This window comes from Callorhinus ursinus, unplaced genomic scaffold (genome assembly GCF_003265705.2).
Source record: "Callorhinus ursinus isolate GAN/ISIS: 27379988/994484 unplaced genomic scaffold, GSC_fseal_2.0 scaffold12, whole genome shotgun sequence".
NCBI classification, from domain to species: Eukaryota; Metazoa; Chordata; class Mammalia; order Carnivora; family Otariidae; genus Callorhinus; species Callorhinus ursinus.
This window is the reverse complement of record NW_027397074.1, coordinates 14708710-14723076: the sequence shown is the minus strand read 5'-3', so window position 1 is coordinate 14723076 and position 14367 is coordinate 14708710. Positions and strand designations below refer to the sequence as shown.

At 40.7% G+C, this 14367-nt stretch overlaps 1 protein-coding gene across 3 annotated transcripts in view; it reads right to left on the bottom strand.

Moving 5' to 3' along the window:
* GRM3 (glutamate metabotropic receptor 3) overlaps positions 1–12897 on the bottom strand; it is a 212344-nt gene extending 199447 nt beyond the window's left edge. For all 3 annotated transcript variants that reach the window (XM_025873346.2, XM_073898733.1, XM_073898734.1), the window contains exon 1: positions 11956–12897. The gene's annotated coding sequence lies outside the window, so the exon portion shown is untranslated. The remainder of the gene's footprint in view (positions 1–11955) is intronic.
* Positions 12898–14367: the final 1470 nt, after the last annotated feature.

The following is a 14367-nucleotide window of genomic DNA, read 5'->3' as shown; positions in this document are numbered from 1 at the left end:
AAATGCTTTCAGAGGTTTCCCTCTGCCTGTAAAAATGTTAGCCATTATTCCACCTGCTTTTAGAGTTTTACCAGCCCCCTGACCCCCATACATTCTACCCTTAAGCCGGTTCACACACTGGTCCCCAAATGTAGCCACACACCACATCTCTACCTTTGCATACCTCTAGATAACTTTCTCCCCTTTCTGAAATCTTAACCGTTTTTCAGCGTTCAACATTGAAGCCATTTTTTTTTTTTTACATGATACTTTCTACATTCATACCAAGCAGAAGTGTCATTATCCACTCAGGGATCTTCTAAGTGAGCTCTGAATTTTCCTGTTACTATAGTTACATACACACATATCTCATCTCTCCTATTAGATTATAAATTCTTAGGGAGACAGTGATTCTTTTTTTTTTTTTTGCTCTCTCCTCCGCAGTGTCTTGCCCAGTGCCTTAAAAGTAGGGGGCATTTGGTAAGGATTTATTTAATTAAATTGATGTTACTTTTCATGCCGAATTTTAAAATTTTTATAAGGAGTTCTTTTGTTGGTGATCCAAAATGCCTTTAAGAAAATGATATAATTTATGGAATAAAATGAAGATTATAACATTAATTCTTACTTATGAAGTGCAACCTATGAAGGGGAGAAATTAATGTTAATATTTCAGCAATAAAGATACCCAGGGAATAAATAAATAAAATTTAAAATCAGATTCCTTCATTTATTAAATATGTGTTAAATATCATTATATGTTACATTCATTATTATAGACTGCTGAAAAAGATAAGATCTTTGTCCTTTTGGAGCTAATTCTAGGCAGGGAGACAGATGGGTGTTCTAGCCACATCTTGAATTATTTTATAGGCATTGATTTCTGTAAGTGTTTATACAGGTAGCCCCATAAAAAACATTTTTTCTGGGTCATAAAAGTTATAATCTTTTTTACTTAGACTTTATTACCATACTCATACATCCCACAAGCATCTATTGGTGTAGTGGTAGTGAGGCACTTTGCTAAATTCGCAGCTAAGTCAGAAACCACAGAACATCTAAGCGAGCAGATGCACTACATTCATTACGTCCAAGTATGGTCAAAGGATGTTCATAAGAGAGAGAGTATCAGGAAATGTTTACGTACACCAAAGCACATAGCCTCACAAAATGGGCTAGGTTTGACTCCAGACTGGGAAATAGGATAAGGGAAGGGTAAGATGTCTATATGCTTTGGCAGTGGAACGGTACAGAAATGTTGCTGCGCTGGGACCGGTCCACACGCTGAGGGTGGTCTCTACAAGAAAGTGTTAGTGTTTTTCCATGAACCAAAGCGGGATGTGGGGTGGGCACGAGATAGACCCCCAACCCTGGAGAAAGGGTTAGAGAGGCAATGAGACCCCAAAAATGAGTCTCTCTAGTGTGTACTACTGAAAGAGCAGGTGCTGAAGAGGCGTGGTCAGACAAAGGGAAGTTTGTTTCAAGAAAATTGAGGTAAGACCCTCAGCAATGAAGAAAGAAGTCTCAACACACACACGCACGCACGCGCACGCACACACACACTCACGCATGCAAATGCAGAGTCTAAGAGGGAGTCAGCTTTAAAAATCTGGGATTCCAGAGCGTATGGGACCAGTCAGACAAGAACTTGTTTCACATGCCTGTTCTGCTTATGCCCTCCCTCCAGCCTCAACTTTGGAAGAGTCAGAACTTGAGTTAATAAGAGAAACAAGGAACGGTGGAAGAGAAGACAACCTTAGGAGGTTTGGATCTTTCTTTCTCAACTTCCCACCTTAAATAGGTTTCTCTTGGAGACAGAGAGGAGACTCAACTTTAAAATTTAAACTTTTAATTATTGTATGGGTCTAGGCATACTAATTTTTGAATGGAGACTGTAATTAAGGTTTACCATTTAATTACATCAGAGTATATATTTTACTGAATGCATTTTGAAGGGGCAATGAAAAACGAAAATAAATTTGCCTTCTGATTTTCTTCCACAAATTATTGCTCTTCCTGCCTGTTACTCAGGTCAAAATAGTATTTCACTATTGAAGCCCCTGTCTGATGAGGATCACATGAATATTGCGGATAAAAATGGCTTTGGTAGGACAAATGTAAGCATCGTTAGTATGGACTTAAATAAGGTGAGATTTGAAATTGGCCTTTTCTCTACAGCATCTTAGTTCTCTTGTTTATTGTCTGACTCTCACTCTTCAGTGAGAGCTGAATGAGTACAAAAGTCTTTCTAAATTCTTTTGGTTGTTGTCCTTCACTGCTATGATATCTCTAGAACAATGACTGGATATACCCAGTAGGCACTTGCTCAGTATCCGGCAAATAAATAATGAGGAAGGAGAGACTGGAGTAGATGAACTGCCAGAGAAGATTGGGAGACAAGCGATGGACGTCGGGCGAAGGTTTTGGCAGTAGTCCGAGAGAAAAGAAGACACACACAAGATGAGTTGTAAAGGAAAGCTCAGTAGAGGACCAGACAGAAAAGAAATTCACTGTGCAATTCCCAGATTCTGAACCATTTTCTGGGGAAATGATGGTACTCCTACTAGAATCTGGAACTAAGAAGGAAGACACTGGTTTGGGGTGGTGTTGGGCTTTTAGCTTTCACTAGATAGAACTCTGGGTCAGTGGTAGAGGCTGGGAGAAGGGCCGTTACCAGTATAAGCACTACAACAACCACAGAGGGTAAGGGAGCCACGCTCTGCCAGGGACACAGTGTAACTTCCAGCAATTTAACATATTTGTGCCTGAGACAGCCTGAGCTTTAAGAATGCAAATGTTTTTTAATGTTGGGGAGAGTGGGGAGATGTGGTCTATGGTTTATTTTTTATTATTATTATTGCTTTTCACTTCATGAAGTCATTTATTAAGTGTGGAATGCCAGTGAACACAAAGAGGTTGCTCAGGCCCCCTAGGAAGTGAAGCTGGTGGCCCAGCCCAAGCCTTCCCAACCCCCTGCTGCCCATCCCTCCTTCCCTCTTCAGTTTTTTCCCATGTGGCTCTGAACGCTGCTTAGGAAACTATCTTTGGCAGTATTTGTGAGGATTGCCAGCTTCAGCTAAGCAACCATTCACTTGAATGAAGTAGAAGCTGAGTGGAGAATGTATAACAAGTTGCCAAATGAAGTTTTTTTTTAAATTTTTTCTCCCGCTCTGTAGATCTGGAGGGCAAAGGGGAGAACTGTGACAAATAATGTTTTCCCACATCCCCCAGCTCAAAGGGATATAGTTATAAAGACAATTTGAGTTTTAAGTGTGCAGTTATCCAAATCAAGAAGCATTTCTGTTCCCAGAAATAGAATGTTTTCATTGATAATACTCTTCAAATAACCCCCCTTTTCTAACATTTTAATAAATATGTATCATGTTTGTGTTTCTTAGTGGAATTTGCTATAGGTTATAAAAGAAAAACTTCCTTGCAGTGAAAACAATATGAGGTTTCCAGAAAATGAATCTATTCACACAGCTCATGGGGACTGCACTTCATTAGTTGAGCTTAATTAATTAATTAACATTCTGGCTTGTAGAATTTATTTTAGACAACTGGTTAATCTAATCAGAGTGGATTTGCTGTGGAGAATAATTTTGTAGAATGATTCATTGGGTGTTCTCTGTACGACCATTATTCTGTGTCTCATTGTTCTGGACTGAATGTTTGTATCTTCCTCTCCTCCCATCCCAAATTCATCTGTTGAAGCCCTAACCCTAATGTGGTGGATATTTGGAGGTGGGACCTTTGAGAGGTAATTAGGTTTAGATGAGCTCAGAAGGATGTGGACTCCCTTAATGGGATTAGCATCTTTGTAAGAGGAGGAAGAGAGACCAGAACTCTCTCTCCACCATATGAAAGTGGTCCTTCAGGAAGTGCGCTCTCACCAGCAACCAAATCTGCTGGCATCTTGATCTTGGACTTCCCAGCCTCCAGAATTATGAGAAATACATGTCTGTTGTTTAAACCACCCAGTCTATAGTATTTTGTTATAGCAGCCTGAGCAGATTATAACAGTAGTGCTTCCAAGACTTGAGTGTACATAAGAATATTCTGGAAAAGCATTTAATACATGTATTGCTGAACCCCAAACTAAACAACATCAGTCTGGTTAATATGTCTGCCACAGTATTCTTCATTTTAAGTACACTTCAAAGTGATTCTGAGGCAGGCTCTTTGGGCAATAATTTGATAAACACAATTCGCAACAGAGTCCAGATGATTGTTGTTTGTGTAGTAGATGGGAGGGTGGGAAGAAAAGGTCCCTTACCTCTGACTTTGTCCTTCAGTTTTCTCATTCTCTCCTACTTTATCTGTTCCAACCTTTTCCATCTAAGGGACATACTTAAAATTAGTGGATTCCCTACCTACATCACATAGCATCAAATATGGCTTTAGGATTTAATTAATTAAATTAATCAATTTATTTTAAGTGGGCTCCATGCTAGGCGAACTCCATGTAGGGCTTGAACTCACTACCCTGAGAGCAAGACCTGAACTGAAATAGAGTTGGATGCTTAACTGACTGAACCACCCAGGTGCCCCCAGCTTTAGGATTTTAGCAGGAAAAAAAGTGGGGAAGATGAGCACTCTCTAACACCTCAGTCTTTTCCTACCAAGGCTTCATTTGTTCAATAACCACAGTGATGGTCTCTTTCTTCTAAAATTTCCGCATCATGTTTGTTTAGGAAATCAGAGCCAAAAAGAACATCTCTTAGGCAAAATTGTGAAGTAGGCACAAATTATAGCTGTCCATTCTGCCACTCTCCATCATACTAGATGAAGTTAGGTTTTTTTTTTGGGGGAAAAAAAAATGAACCTATAAATCCAATGTATTGGAAGGTTGGTGAACTACATGGACCTAGAAACATACGGTCTTTTGTACTTTTGGGATGAAGTAATTCAGTTTAAAATTCAGAGAATTTAACGAACCAAGGCAGGTACTGGAAGAAATTTTTCTTGGAGGGAGGTAGGGCTTTTAGCATTCTTTAAAACATCTTTCCCAAGGGCAGGTCTTGAGCAAAGTCTGTGGAGGAGATGTATCAGGAATCTAAGTTCCATGTCTTGGCTCCTTATTAATTCTGAAGTGAGGTATGGTCTGATCACCAATATCTGGACTTGGACTTGACAGTAATCACTGGGATTAATGCATCAGAATGTGGAGGGTCTTTGCTTCTTTATAAGATGCTTCAAAATAGAAACAGTTAATTATATTCTCCAGATCTCTTTTTCTCCTCAAGGCAGATACAAATTCCAACTGTTTTGACCTTGTCGTGTCATCTCCCAAATTGGCATGCATTTCAACATGTTTTGTGAAAGCAGTTTCCATTATTTTTTATTCACCAACACATGGTACATTGACATTGTTAAGCGTAATATAAAATATTACTAATAATCTATCCGCTATGTATTATTAACAATCAAAGGAAACGGTCTCCACCAGATGGAGGGACAGATCTGTGATATCCATTCATTTTTTTATGCCCATAAAATACTCTAGCACAAATCACAAATCAGAGAAAGACTTTCGCGTAAAGACTCATATTTCAGCTCTTGGGTTGTCTGGAATGAAGTATAAATTCATGCAATCAAGACAGGAGTTTTCCTGCCTGTGGAAAAACACCCCGGTCAGAGATTCGTATGTGGATTTTCCCAGAGCATTCCTGCTGATGGACCCAGTCTTTGGAATCCCTAGCATGTTACTTGGCTTCTCTTGTTCTTAGTGTACTTAAAAATGGAAACCCCCGAGCGTTTACTTTTTCAAGTAGTTGTATATGTTATGAATAAAAGCCCAAATGTGTAAAATGCTGAGCATTTTTTAGGTAAAGAATGGATGACTACTTCAGCTGGGTAAAGAAATTTTGAATTCTTACTAATCTACAAAATGTTTTTACTAGCTCGTTTTCCAGGTGGGAAGGAATTAGGGTGTAAAGGAGGAGAGAAACCTTAGTATTTTGGCCTTAACAAGCAGAAATGCTATTCACCTCCATGCTGGCTCTTTGTAAGGTTATTCTTACCACTGTATTTAGTTTTGCTGATTGTGGTGTTCATCGAAATCAGGCTTCAGGAAATAGAATTTGCTCACATTTTCACACCTGGTGTTTATTTCTCAGCTTGCTAGTAAACCTTTTGTCTTGACAGACGTTTCTGATTGTCAATTTTTTTTCCCCTTCATTCTAGTTAACTGTAGATAATTTTGTACTTTAGTTCTCCCATTTGTACTTCTTTGCCCCTCAGAAGACACTGGCTCTGTCTGGGGTTGTGTCAAGCCTGAGCCTGGGGAACTCCACCGTGGGTTCTATTTCACTGGTTGGTCTTCCTCTTTGCTGAAGTACATCCTTCTACTTGGAGCTCAAAAATGACTGTTGAATGTAATGAAACCCAGCATAAAATTGGGAGGCAATATAACTTAGAAGTTAACAGAGTAGGACTTGGGGTAAGAACATAAGTTCTGAATTTCAGTTCTTGCCTTGTTAACTACCTGAACTGGGGGAAATGACTTTATCTCTCTGGGCTTCCCTTTTCCTGAGTAAGATGGAGATCATAGTATGTGCCTTACAGGGTTCTTGTGAACGTTAAATCAGATAATCCATGGAATGATTTAGCAGAATTCTTGGCATATGGCAGTTGGTCCATAATTATCATCTATTATTATGACCTACCATTAGTTTTGTCACCTCACAACATCTAGCAGTGTCTCAAATACATATGTATTGGAAATTTTCAATCTAAATACCTCTGTTAAATGAAGGAACTGAACTTTTTCATCCAGTTGATAGTTCTGGGTAGCCTCTTCACTATTCTAGAGTTTTGAGTTTAATTTTTGGGATACTTTGAACTTTACACGTTTGTGAAATTTTGCGTGTCTTTTAACATACTTTTGTATCCCCATCGCATGTCCAGAATCTTGTTTTGGTTATAATGGGTACTTAATAAATATTTATGGACCAAATTGCCTCCCTGTCAGTTACCTTTTCTTTCTGATGGTAATCTAGTTTTTAGGGGAGTCTCCTCAAATTGTTGTAATCTTAATACTCCCATATATATGCCGTAATTTTTTTTTCAAACTATGTGTTTAGTATCATGGTTTTGAAATTTCTGTTTCTTTGCTGCTACATATACTCTTCCGACTGAATTTACTCAAATGTGTGTAGCTGGGTGTGGGTGTGTGCAGTGGTGTACAGACAATGATAGTGAAGTAAATTCTGACAAGGAATTAAAAATGAGAGCTACCCTGGGCTTTTTATGGAGACACCTTGTATATATGGTTTTATTTTCAAACATGATGTTTCAGTCTATGCTTGTATAGATAATATCTGAATGTTTTCCAAATTTATTTCTCTGTCCAGTGTATAATTTCCAGTTCCATAAAAAGTTTACTCATTTAATGAGGAAATATATTCTCTGTAGATACCAACTTCTTAGAAGGCTTCTGTTCCAGGGAGAAGTCACAAGTACGTTAATGGCCTACTTTTCCTATACCAAGAAAATTGATTTCCCCTTTGTTTCTAAGGAAAATCATTTTGAGGGTACTCACTATGTGATGAATGGCACGATAAAAACACTTTGGGGCTTTAGGAGGGAGAATATTGGTTCAAAAATTATTCATTCCGTGCGGTCTAGTTTTACTCCCTGAAAGACATAGTCAGTTTTGGAATGCTACTTCTCCTCAGTGTTTCCTTAACTTAATCCACATCAGCGTTTCCATGTACAATCTAGTGCTCACCACGCAGTGAAGAAGACAGCACTAAATTTCTGTGATTCACCTTACTCCTAGTCCTATATTTTCTGAAATTGCCAAGTGTAACCTATGAACTTATTTCCTGATTATATCATTTACTCCTCTACTGTCTAGCAGAACTTGCATTTCAATGCCTGCGACTTGGAGAAACAATTGAGTGGGATGGTGAGTCTACCAAGATATTGGCTTAAGAATCTTAAAAGAAGCCTACACATGGATGTCTTGGAACCAGATTTTAAGTGAACAAAATAAAAACCTCTTTCTCTCCTGTAGTTATTTCAGATATTTCTATTTTTAAAGTAACCTTCACATATGGTACCTCCATATACATCTATATATATTCCACATAGTTATATGCATGATTTGAGTTTACTTTTCATGATACAGCACAGTGATGAATTTGAGCTTAATTTTACTGGCCTTTCAGATTGTGTTTTGTATGAAGGGACTACTGTATTCTAACAGAATTACTATGTATATCATGTACACGTATGCATCTAAACTATATCCACTATTATATTCCTAGCACATTCTATTAATTAAGGAAATCACTTTGATTTCAATAGTAGAATTTACATGACAACAGCTTCTGAGGCTTCATGGAGCATCAGACCAGCATGTCACAGAATTCCCTTGTAGTGTGGGCATTGAGGGGTTCTGTTGACATTGAATTTGCAATGAAAATGTCTCATAAATGTGCATCCACATAGAACATTACTTAGAAGGGATCATCTCAATATTCACATAGGTCATTACTGTCAGAGACGAAAAATTTCCTCATACTTCTATTAGTAAAATAAATTATTAGGAACATATAATCATACACATACATATCAACAACCTGAAAGATGTGTCTTAAATATTTAGAAAAGATGTCCAGATATAGAACTGTCTCCTTTGAATTCTCTCCTGTAACTGTATAAGGCTTTCATATTCTACAAAAGTCCCGTGTGAATGTTAGATGAAGAGTCTAAATGAGGCAGGAGAATTGACTGATCCAGTGGGGCTATGATAGGGAGTAAGTAACAAGATAAAATAGAACCACAGGAAAATTAGGCTGAATATCACAACAAAGTTCAAAATAGGCAGAACTATTAGACTGTGAAATAGTCTTTCAAAGGCGCTAGAAGAAGTCATTACTTGAGACATTTAAAACCAGACTGGACTGAAATACTCCAAAATACAGTATGCTATGGGGACCAAGCCTACATTAGAAGTGGAAGGAGGGGAATGACCTAATAGTTTCTACTGTTTCTGTGATTACTATGATTGTACTCATTTTATGTGTTCAGTCATGGTGGATAATCTTCTATAATTTTATGCTACTTCTTGGGAAAAATTTCAACAAATTCATCCAATACAGAATTGGATGCATTTAGCAGAATCTTAGAAGAGACAAAAATACACAGTAAACTCTGTGTAAAATAGCAAAGTGAGATAAGTATGAGTACTTTATTACTCATTTTTTTGGGAGTAACCCTTGGAGGAAACAATTCTCACCCTGGAACTCTGGCCATATTTCAGTGTGCAGAAATACATCCCATTCTTCTGGTTTTCAAAGGAAATTAGATATTAATTTTCATTTCTTTTATTTAATGCTATCTTGGGATGATGTTGAGTGCAGAAAAAGAAACTGAAACATTTCATCCCAAGCCAGTGGGCTATATTTTGGCAGGAGGTAGCTAGGAACCTGGAAAAAAAAAATCATGCACCATTTTGTGACTGACATTGATTAAGAGGACTGGACAAGAAAGACAAAATGTTTTGATTTGGAAAAAAAAAGAGTTTGACTTGAAATAAGAGAGAGGACAATGTACCTAGGTAAATTGCAAAAATGTTATTGCTGGGAGTCTTTCAAAATAAGACCATCCTCAATCGTGTGCGATTTTGGTTGGTCACCTATCATGAAGAAGAGAAGTGAAACAGGTGACTTTCTGACAATTACCCTAATTTTTTCACTCAAAAGTATTAACTTAAATGTAATTAAAAATAAAGATCACTCAACTTTATCTTTGCATTTGTTCAACTTACCAATTTAAATTGCAGTGACATCAAATCAGAGATGGGCTATCATTTTGACATGTTTAGTAATTGTGGGGTAAATATCTGATTTATACTCATTTCTTTCCCTGTGTACACCACAACTTCTTAAAAAGACCATCAAACACAAATGAATGGATCATAGACTATATTTTCATTATTTATACAATTTTCTGTTTATATAGCTTTCCATACATTTTCTCAACTTACTGATCACATATTCCTAAAGTGTGAAAAGTACCATTCAATTTAAATAGGAAAGTGCCTCCTTCCCCTAATCCCCACATATAACCTATTCCTTGCGTTGGCATAATTTTTTATGAGTTAGGTTTCACCATTTCATTGTCAAATGTTCTGGCTCACAGAACAGGAGGTTTTATACCTAGATTTTGTTGCGGGAGTCAGTGGGCACTCAACAATACTAAGAGACATTCTTACATTTATCCCTCTTTTTAGCCCAATGAATGAAGACATTCTGGAATTTTCATTGTTTTGTTTGTGAAAACGTAAGTTTCAAGACTTCTTTTCCTCGGTTTCCATCCCGAACACCTGTGTTACTCTGAAAATAAATTAAGACAGCCTTAGGGCATGTCTATCCAAAATATCCACGTATTCCTGCTGGGTGATCAGAACCTGAAAGGACGGACAGCTAAAACCTACAGGTGTGAAGAATCTTTGTCAATCCAAGACAATGCCATTGTGGAAGGGAAAATAATCACTTTATTAAGGTCCAGTGTGCAATAGCTTTTTAGAATCTATTCAAATTCTATTGGGCTGTTTTGAGAAAAAGGATGCATAGCACTACAGAATCAACTAAATAGTGTCCTAAACACCTTTGGGTGGGAACTGTATAATTTCCTCCAAGTTTAGTGTAATAGGAATGGAGGTGTTTTATGCCTCTATTAAATATATTTGCATAAACAGAGTTCCGGTAGCAGCCTTAAAATGTGTGATCGGATAAACCGAAGCAGACTTAGATTTAGGTAAATGAATCATGTTTCTCTCCAGATCGATGCTTAGTTTTTTTCCCCAAAGAAACACGATGTAGCTCTACTGAACAGGGCTAAGAGTAGGAAGCACAAATAAAATTAAGCAGAGAAACTCAAAGTAATGAACTATCCCTGAGATCCTTAACTCACTGCCCTCAGCTCTCATTAATCTCAACTCTGCATACACCTGAGAAGTAACTATCTTTATATTTACCTCAAACACATCACTATTCAGTAAGAGTAGACATATTTTATCAGCAAATTAACGGAGCACTTGACCCCAGATCATTAAAAGTGTACAGTTTTATTCCTAATCAGAATTTACAATGCTTTAAAATACCTAAAAGGCAGGGGCATGTCCCCTTGAGATAGCTATCCAAAAGTGTTGTATCTTAGGCAGTCCTCCACGTTTGTTAACCCAGGGAAGGAACTAGAAGGAATCTAAATGAAATCCTTAAGAAACAAGCTTATTGGATGTGTTACCTAGTCTATTTCGGGATCGCGAATCTCCCGCCCTCTTTGAGTTACCTCACTATCAGATAAGAAAATGGAACGAGAGCGATGAAGAGATATGCTCCCAGTCTGGCTTTTTGATTTTTCGCTCAAGCCAAAAAGAGCAAAGGGCATTGAGTTAGGGCTCCTTTCCAAGCGTGCTGGTAGGAGAGCGAGCCACTGGCCGCTTCTGGCTGCAGAGCGTATCCCGGCTGCCACACGGACCAGGTCCCGCTGCCCGCTGCCCACCTCGCCTGGCCACCTCCACACCCACATGAAACCGCCAGTGTGGCAGCCAGTCATCGCAAGGTTTTCTGTGCACAAAGCCTAAGGAGCCCCCGAATAGAAGCGAATCCTGAGCCCGGAGCAAGGCTAGAGGTGGTTGGCTGACGAGACCGGTCTCTCTGGGGGTCTGTGAGCGCCACTTCGTCCCTCCACCTCTCGCACCCTGCACCCCGGTCGCAGGTCTGTGCCCTGAAATCTGCCTCCCTCCCGGAGACACAGACGTGCGCGCACACACACAAACTCTCACTCACGCACACCCACATCTCCTCTGTCCCCCTCCCGCCCCACCCCCGGCAGAACTGTAGGGACTGGTCTGGGCTCTGCCTCAACTTTCCCGGCTGAGCCTGCCCCACGCGGCACCCGAGCTTCCGTGCCCTCGCTGGGCGCCCTGCAGAGGGACACGTCCTCCTCTGGGCCCCTTACCTCTCACCGACAACTCCTGGCAGGGACTGGAGCTGACCGCGGTGGCAGCAGCAGCGGCTGAGCCTGCACCCGGGCTCTGGCTCATGGTTGGTCCTCCTCATCCGACACAAAAGAGGTAGCTTGCTGGCTTTGTCTTTTCCAAATCCAAGGAAGAACTTATTTTGCCCCCGAAATGGCCAACTTGTGCGCGCCGCTTCCTGTCACAGTGCCCCCTGCCCCCGCCCCCTCCCGGCTGCGCGCTGGACCACTGCCCGGTGGCAGGGCATCCAGGCCTCCGAGTCAGTGGGGAGTGGGAAAAGGGAGGGTGCGAAGGGAAGAGAGGGAGGGGGTTGGGAAAAGGGGAGACCCAGTGGTCTTCGGCGGAGGGGAGGAGAGCACTTCCCAGCCGAGTCCCTCTCCGCTTTACAGGCAAACCCACTTCCCAGGCGCGGAAAGCAACTTTCCTTCACCTTGGCCAGGCTCAAACCGTCGCATCTAATTGGGACTCTGGGCAGAGGCACGGGCCTTCTGGCATTCTCTCCTTCTCCTTCTCTTTCTCCTTTCCTCCCTCTCTCGTTCTCCTTTTTCCCTTTCCCCCTTCCCCCTCCCTTAATAGGGGTGTATCTGCAGAGTCTTCAGTGAGCCAGGGTACCTAGACGAGAGGGTTATTATAGGAGAGCCAGGGCGGTTTCGCTAGCTGCTTCGCCTCACTCTGTTGGAAATCCTTAGGCAGGGCAGGCAAGGGTGGGTGAATTTCGGAGGGGTGGGGTGAAGGGGCGTGGGGCGGCAGGAAGATCTGCGGCTCCAACTTTGAAGCTCTGCTCGAGCTCTTGCCTGCGGGAGAGCAGGGACTAACCGCCCTGGAAGAACTCTCCAGCAATCCCCGTGCAACGGGTTGACCGCATGCTGGAGGAGAAAGGGAGAGCGAGTGCTCAGAGGGAGCGAGTGAGCCTGAGAGCCCGGTGTGCCCCTCTGCCCCACACACCGCTCAACTGCACATTGCGAGCCCCTGGAGAGGGCTTGTGCAGAACAATCTCTGGGTCAGGCGGGAGGGAGACGCTCCTGTTTCCTAGCAACCCCCATCAATCTTCTCGGGATAGCTCCCTCTGAAGGAATGCGATTGGACAGCCCCTGGAGGGAAGCCACGCCCCCCTCAAGAATGCTGGGCTGCTGCTTTTTCGCATTCTCCTAAATTTTCTTAGGTGGAATAAGATTAGAGGGGAGTGTTGAATTACCTTCCTTCTTATCCTCCTATGCTGCCACACAGCGCCCTTGCAGCGAACCCCCCCCCCCCAACGTTGGTCCTCTAGCCCTGTTTGGGGTTGGCACACACAGGCACTGCTCTCCACAGAACCTCTTCTTTCTTCTCGAAATTAAATAAATAAATAAAAACCTTAAATCGGTGACGTAGGCACAAAAGAGAAGAAGGCACACAGAAATAGCTATAATAGGCTTCGAGCTACAGATACAGTCCTAAAGGTAAAATTCCAGGCATCTTTCTATGTTTAGAAGCACATTGTGTTTAATTTCAGAATCGAAACTTCACTACCATTAATTTTTCCACCCTGATATACTAACTTTGTGTTAAACAAGGACTGAGTTATATGGAGCCGGAGACAATTAAACTTACTGCTTCAATGTTACATTTATTCTTTAATATTTAATGTTAAGTTGTTTAACAACTGCCTGCTTTTGTAACCTAGTCAGAACATTGAAACTACAGAAATAATTTTACCACTCATTCTTTCAGACAGACAACAATATTTAGAAGACACGTGTACTATATATTCCATTGTGAACACCACTAAAACTAGGAACTCGAATATATTAAAAATTAAAATGTTGTTAAGTAGTGAAACTCTAAAAATGCTAGAAGTTCCTCTTCCAAAACCCTTCTTTCTGGAATGCAACAGCAGTGCCAAAATAACAGTAAAATCATTCTTTCTTTGTAGTTCATTGCTATTACCTAACGTGTACCAAAAACACATTAGACTTCTGTAAGAGAGAATTTTCACAATGTCCACTAGACAAGTGTACATTAAGGAGCAGTGACAGGACAAAGGAGAGCATAAGGATCTATTCACTGCAATGCTTCAGATATGCATGAAGCCATATTGGCAGCTTTTGGTTTCTTCCAGAATGTTCCACAAGATACCTTTTTTGCCTTTCGGAGACTATCAGAATCAGCTGAGATAAGGAAGAAGTAGAAGAGATCTGATGTTTCCATTCATTAAAAATAAAAGTTGCTGTGTTTGCACAAAAGCAAGCCCTGGTGTATAGGGGGCACTGCATGGCCGTAGCTACATGTAGGCTACTTAACATAGTAGGGTTGGCGATGTGAGAAGCCTGAAATACTGAAGCAAATTATTCTGTTCTCAGGTCTGGCCTTATGGGACACTTTTCTCTTTTCCCCCTGCCACATACACACAGAAA